Source organism: Anneissia japonica, unplaced genomic scaffold, assembly GCF_011630105.1.
Source record: "Anneissia japonica isolate Jap-2015-1 unplaced genomic scaffold, ASM1163010v1 scaffold287835_len3118868_cov185, whole genome shotgun sequence".
Classification (NCBI taxonomy): domain Eukaryota; kingdom Metazoa; phylum Echinodermata; class Crinoidea; order Comatulida; family Comatulidae; genus Anneissia; species Anneissia japonica.
The window spans coordinates 481,431-488,982 of NW_022737223.1; positions in this window are offsets into that span (position 1 = coordinate 481,431).

The window sequence follows — 7,552 nt, forward strand, 5'->3', positions numbered from 1 at the left end:
AAGGAACACTTTTTGGCAAAAAATATATGTCTGGAGATTTTTGTATGATCGGAAAGAAATGCAAGAAAAGGAGGGAGGGAAGAAGGAGAAGGATGGGAAAGAGAATGTTTATCCAGTCCCCAACCCAGTTACATTTTCTCACAAATTTACATTGGCGAATCTGGGGGGGGGGGTTGATGGGTCCTGACCCTTCCCTTGGGCAAAAAAAAAAAGGAAAAAAAAGAATTCTCGACCTACCTTTTCAGGACCCGTGAGTTGATTTTTTTTTTTTTTTTTTTTTTTTTTTTTTTGTACATTAAGAAAATTAGAATTTTGGAGAACATAAAAGTCATTAAAACACACTTCAAATGTCAGGAAAGCTCATTTCCCGCCATCTAGGAATCAAAATCAGGGGAGAACCCCCAGACCACCCTTTCTTTTAGGGATTTATCGATCCATGGAAAAAGAATACGCATGCAACTACTCATTTGTTTATGTAGGCTATGTATACACACATAAAATAAAAAATGAGAAAAATTTCCTGACCGTTTTCAAGAGAAAACTTAAAAAGTCATTTAAAAGACATTTCAGAAGTCAGGATAGCTCATTTGCCGCCACCTAGGTATCAAAATTTTCCCGGGGAAGAACCATGGGACCCCCCTTTCATTTTGGGATTTAACGATTCATGTCAAAAGACTACGTATGCAATTACTAAATTTTTTATGTATGTATACGCACATAAGGCATAATTTACTGTAATACGAATGAGAAAAATTTACTGACCGTTTTTCAAGAGCGGAAACCTTGAATTTTGAGAACTTAAAAAGTCATTAAAAGGCACTTTAGAAGTAAGGATTTTCTCATTTCCCGCCATTTTAAATCAACATATTTTCCCTGGGGAAACAGAATCCCCCTTTTTCATTAGGGTTCATTGATTCATGGAATCGTTTTGAAGAGGAGAAAACCTTGAATTTCAAGAATTTAAAAGTCATTAAAAGACATCTCAGAAGTCAGGAAAGCTCATTTCCCGCCATTTAGGCGTCAAAATTTTCCTGGGGGAAGAACCACAGGACCCCCTTTCTTTTTGGGATTTAACGATTCATGTCAAAAGACTACATATGCAATTACTCAACATAAGGCATATTTACTGTAAATAAAAAAAAATTCATTATAATAATTTTTAAGAGGGGAAAACCTTGAATTTTGAAGAAAAAAAAAGACACTTCAGAAGTCGGGAAAACTCATTTCCCGCCTTCTATGAATCAAAATTTTCCCGGGGGAGAACCCGGACACCCCCCACCCAACTTTTTTTTTTGATTTATCAATTCATAGAAAAACATTTGTATGCAACTACTCATTTTATTTTTTTTTATGTATGTATACACACATAGAGCCTAGTTACTGTAATAACAATGGCAAAAAATTTACCTGACCATTTTCAAGAGGGGAAAAATTGAATTTTGAAGAACTTAAAAATAATTTAGACACCACGTCGGAAAGGCTCATTTCCCGCCATCTAGGAATCAAATTTTTTTTGGGGGGGGGGGGGAATTATCGATTCATAGAAAAAAATTTGTATGCAACTACTCATGTTTTTTTTTTTTTTTTTAAATGTATGTATACACACATAACAGGCCTATTTACTGTAATAAGAATGAGAAAGTTGACCTGACTATTTTCAAGAGGGGGAAACCTGACTTCAATACTTAAACAATTAGACAAAGATAAGTGCCCAACTGGGCTTGCATATTCAGTTATTGGTCTTACAATAAGTTAAATATTTTTTTACCAATATAGACTCCTATTCCAAACTTTTTCAAACAAGTGAGCATGTACAGACGTTTACTTTCAATAGCAATCATTTCACGAATGTGAACATCCCACTTTAAGCTTTCAGTTTACACTCTCAATCTCAATATAAGGCTAATTGTTAATTTCTCATTATCTGGTTTAATTTTACTAAATGAAATATCCATTTGCTTATATTTTTGGGGGTGCAATATTGCATCCTTTTCGATAAACTTCAGCCAGAGTCAATTCATCGACATATTTCCAGAGATTGCTACATTCAGTTAGCATGTCATGCGACTTGGCCCCATAAAATTACGGGGCCAAGTTTTGTGCCCCTGAGGCACGCCGCATGTTATTTGTTGCTAATCTGACAGCCCATTATCTTATAAAACGCTTCCGTCCACATAGTCCTTCTTCTGTATATATCATCAAATGAACTTTTAAACAGTGATTCCTTTTAAATTTCTTTCCACATTGTTCACATTCATATAGTCTTTCTCCTGTATGCAGCATCAAATGAACTTTTAAACAGCAATTCGTTTTAAATTTCTTTCCAGTGTAAGCATTCACATGGTCACTCCTGCATGCATCATTAAATTAAGTTTGAAATTACTATTGCTTATAAACAATGTCTTGTCACTGTGTTTACATTCAGTCTTTCCCCTTTATGTATCATCAAATGTTCTTTTAAATTGTGATTCCGTCTAAATTTTTTTCCACAGTGTTCACATTCATATGGTCTCTCTCCTGTATGCATCATCAAATGAACTTTTAAATTGTCATTCCTTTTAAATTTCTTTCCACAGTGTTCGCATTCATATGGTCTCTCTCCTGTATGCATCATCAAATGAACTTTTAAATTGTCATTCCTTTTAAATTTCTTTCCACAGTGTTCGCATTCATATGGTCTCTCTCCTGTATGCATCATCAAATGAACTTTTAAATTGTCATTCCTTTTAAATTTCTTTCCACAGTGTTCGCATTCATATGGTCTCTCTCCTGTATGCATCATCAAATGAACTTTTAAATTGTCATTCCTTTTAAATTTCTTTCCACAGTGTTCGCATTCATATGGTCTCTCTCCTGTATGCATCATCAAATGAACTTTTAAATTGTCATTCCTTTTAAATTTCTTTCCACAGTGTTCGCATTCATATGGTCTCTCTCCTGTATGCATCATCAAATGAACTTTTAAATTGTCATTCCTTTTAAATTTCTTTCCACAGTGTTCGCATTCATATGGTCTCTCTCCTGTATGCATCATCAAATGAACTTTTAAATTGTCATTCCTTTTAAATTTCTTTCCACAGTGTTCGCATTCATATGGTCTCTCTCCTGTATGCATCATCAAATGAACTTTTAAATTGTCATTCCTTTTAAATTTCTTTCCACAGTGTTCGCATTCATATGGTCTCTCTCCTGTATGCATCATCAAATGAACTTTTAAATTGTCATTCCTTTTAAATTTCTTTCCACAGTGTTCGCATTCATATGGTCTCTCTCCTGTATGCATCATCAAATGAACTTTTAAATTGTCATTCCTTTTAAATTTCTTTCCACAGTGTTCGCATTCATATGGTCTCTCTCCTGTATGCATCATCAAATGAACTTTTAAATTGTCATTCCTTTTAAATTTCTTTCCACAGTGTTCGCATTCATATGGTCTCTCTCCTGTATGCATCATCAAATGAACTTTTAAATTGTCATTCCTTTTAAATTTCTTTCCACAGTGTTCGCATTCATATGGTCTCTCTCCTGTATGCATCATCAAATGAACTTTTAAATTGTCATTCCTTTTAAATTTCTTTCCACAGTGTTCGCATTCATATGGTCTCTCTCCTGTATGCATCATCAAATGAACTTTTAAATTGTCATTCCTTTTAAATTTCTTTCCACAGTGTTCGCATTCATATGGTCTCTCTCCTGTATGCATCATCAAATGAACTTTTAAATTGTCATTCCTTTTAAATTTCTTTCCACAGTGTTCGCATTCATATGGTCTCTCTCCTGTATGCATCATCAAATGAACTTTTAAATTGTCATTCCTTTTAAATTTCTTTCCACAGTGTTCGCATTCATATGGTCTCTCTCCTGTATGCATCATCAAATGAACTTTTAAATTGTCATTCCTTTTAAATTTCTTTCCACAGTGTTCGCATTCATATGGTCTCTCTCCTGTATGCATCATCAAATGAACTTTTAAATTGTCATTCCTTTTAAATTTCTTTCCACAGTGTTCGCATTCATATGGTCTCTCTCCTGTATGCATCATCAAATGAACTTTTAAATTGTCATTCCTTTTAAATTTCTTTCCACAGTGTTCGCATTCATATGGTCTCTCTCCTGTATGCATCATCAAATGAACTTTTAAATTGTCATTCCTTTTAAATTTCTTTCCACAGTGTTCGCATTCATATGGTCTCTCTCCTGTATGCATCATCAAATGAACTTTTAAATTGTCATTCCTTTTAAATTTCTTTCCACAGTGTTCGCATTCATATGGTCTCTCTCCTGTATGCATCATCAAATGAACTTTTAAATTGTCATTCCTTTTAAATTTCTTTCCACAGTGTTCGCATTCATATGGTCTCTCTCCTGTATGCATCATCAAATGAACTTTTAAATTGTCATTCCTTTTAAATTTCTTTCCACAGTGTTCGCATTCATATGGTCTCTCTCCTGTATGCATCATCAAATGAACTTTTAAATTGTCATTCCTTTTAAATTTCTTTCCACAGTGTTCGCATTCATATGGTCTCTCTCCTGTATGCATCATCAAATGAACTTTTAAATTGTCATTCCTTTTAAATTTCTTTCCACAGTGTTCGCATTCATATGGTCTCTCTCCTGTATGCATCATCAAATGAACTTTTAAATTGTCATTCCTTTTAAATTTCTTTCCACAGTGTTCGCATTCATATGGTCTCTCTCCTGTATGCATCATCAAATGAACTTTTAAATTGTCATTCCTTTTAAATTTCTTTCCACAGTGTTCGCATTCATATGGTCTCTCTCCTGTATGCATCATCAAATGAACTTTTAAATTGTCATTCCTTTTAAATTTCTTTCCACAGTGTTCGCATTCATATGGTCTCTCTCCTGTATGCATCATCAAATGAACTTTTAAATTGTCATTCCTTTTAAATTTCTTTCCACAGTGTTCGCATTCATATGGTCTCTCTCCTGTATGCATCATCAAATGAACTTTTAAATTGTCATTCCTTTTAAATTTCTTTCCACAGTGTTCGCATTCATATGGTCTCTCTCCTGTATGCATCATCAAATGAACTTTTAAATTGTCATTCCTTTTAAATTTCTTTCCACAGTGTTCGCATTCATATGGTCTCTCTCCTGTATGCATCATCAAATGAACTTTTAAATTGTCATTCCTTTTAAATTTCTTTCCACAGTGTTCGCATTCATATGGTCTCTCTCCTGTATGCATCATCAAATGAACTTTTAAATTGTCATTCCTTTTAAATTTCTTTCCACAGTGTTCGCATTCATATGGTCTCTCTCCTGTATGCATCATCAAATGAACTTTTAAATTGTCATTCCTTTTAAATTTCTTTCCACAGTGTTCGCATTCATATGGTCTCTCTCCTGTATGCATCATCAAATGAACTTTTAAATTGTCATTCCTTTTAAATTTCTTTCCACAGTGTTCGCATTCATATGGTCTCTCTCCTGTATGCATCATCAAATGAACTTTTAAATTGTCATTCCTTTTAAATTTCTTTCCACAGTGTTCGCATTCATATGGTCTCTCTCCTGTATGCATCATCAAATGAACTTTTAAATTGTCATTCCTTTTAAATTTCTTTCCACAGTGTTCGCATTCATATGGTCTCTCTCCTGTATGCATCATCAAATGAACTTTTAAATTGTCATTCCTTTTAAATTTCTTTCCACAGTGTTCGCATTCATATGGTCTCTCTCCTGTATGCATCATCAAATGAACTTTTAAATTGTCATTCCTTTTAAATTTCTTTCCACAGTGTTCGCATTCATATGGTCTCTCTCCTGTATGCATCATCAAATGAACTTTTAAATTGTCATTCCTTTTAAATTTCTTTCCACAGTGTTCGCATTCATATGGTCTCTCTCCTGTATGCATCATCAAATGAACTTTTAAATTGTCATTCCTTTTAAATTTCTTTCCACAGTGTTCGCATTCATATGGTCTCTCTCCTGTATGCATCATCAAATGAACTTTTAAATTGTCATTCCTTTTAAATTTCTTTCCACAGTGTTCGCATTCATATGGTCTCTCTCCTGTATGCATCATCAAATGAACTTTTAAATTGTCATTCCTTTTAAATTTCTTTCCACAGTGTTCGCATTCATATGGTCTCTCTCCTGTATGCATCATCAAATGAACTTTTAAATTGTCATTCCTTTTAAATTTCTTTCCACAGTGTTCGCATTCATATGGTCTCTCTCCTGTATGCATCATCAAATGAACTTTTAAATTGTCATTCCTTTTAAATTTCTTTCCACAGTGTTCGCATTCATATGGTCTCTCTCCTGTATGCATCATCAAATGAACTTTTAAATTGTCATTCCTTTTAAATTTCTTTCCACAGTGTTCGCATTCATATGGTCTCTCTCCTGTATGCATCATCAAATGAACTTTTAAATTGTCATTCCTTTTAAATTTCTTTCCACAGTGTTCGCATTCATATGGTCTCTCTCCTGTATGCATCATCAAATGAACTTTTAAATTGTCATTCCTTTTAAATTTCTTTCCACAGTGTTCGCATTCATATGGTCTCTCTCCTGTATGCATCATCAAATGAACTTTTAAATTGTCATTCCTTTTAAATTTCTTTCCACAGTGTTCGCATTCATATGGTCTCTCTCCTGTATGCATCATCAAATGAACTTTTAAATTGTCATTCCTTTTAAATTTCTTTCCACAGTGTTCGCATTCATATGGTCTCTCTCCTGTATGCATCATCAAATGAACTTTTAAATTGTCATTCCTTTTAAATTTCTTTCCACAGTGTTCGCATTCATATGGTCTCTCTCCTGTATGCATCATCAAATGAACTTTTAAATTGTCATTCCTTTTAAATTTCTTTCCACAGTGTTCGCATTCATATGGTCTCTCTCCTGTATGCATCATCAAATGAACTTTTAAATTGTCATTCCTTTTAAATTTCTTTCCACAGTGTTCGCATTCATATGGTCTCTCTCCTGTATGCATCATCAAATGAACTTTTAAATTGTCATTCCTTTTAAATTTCTTTCCACAGTGTTCGCATTCATATGGTCTCTCTCCTGTATGCATCATCAAATGAACTTTTAAATTGTCATTCCTTTTAAATTTACTTATAATACTAGGCCTACTTAGTAATAATAGGGTAATAATATCGATAATAAAGGTGACAACAACAACAATAATATTAATAATAATAATAATATGAGAAAAATACTAATAAAACGCCAATAACAACAGCTTTTTAAATTACTATTATTAAAATTATAATACTAAGACTAATAAATAATAATAATAATAATATGAATAATAATAATAAAACATCGAAAATTATTTATTATTTATATGGTACTGTAATAATAATATCGGCAAAAATTTGAACAATATATAATGTTAATGCTAAGACTAATAATTAATATTAAAACTAAAGGTAATAAAAACAATAATAATAACAACAATGACAACAATAATAACAGCAATAATAATAACAATTAGTACAATGTAGTACCAGTAAATGACTTGTGGCCGAGTTGACTTGTGGCCGAGTTGACTGTAGCCAAA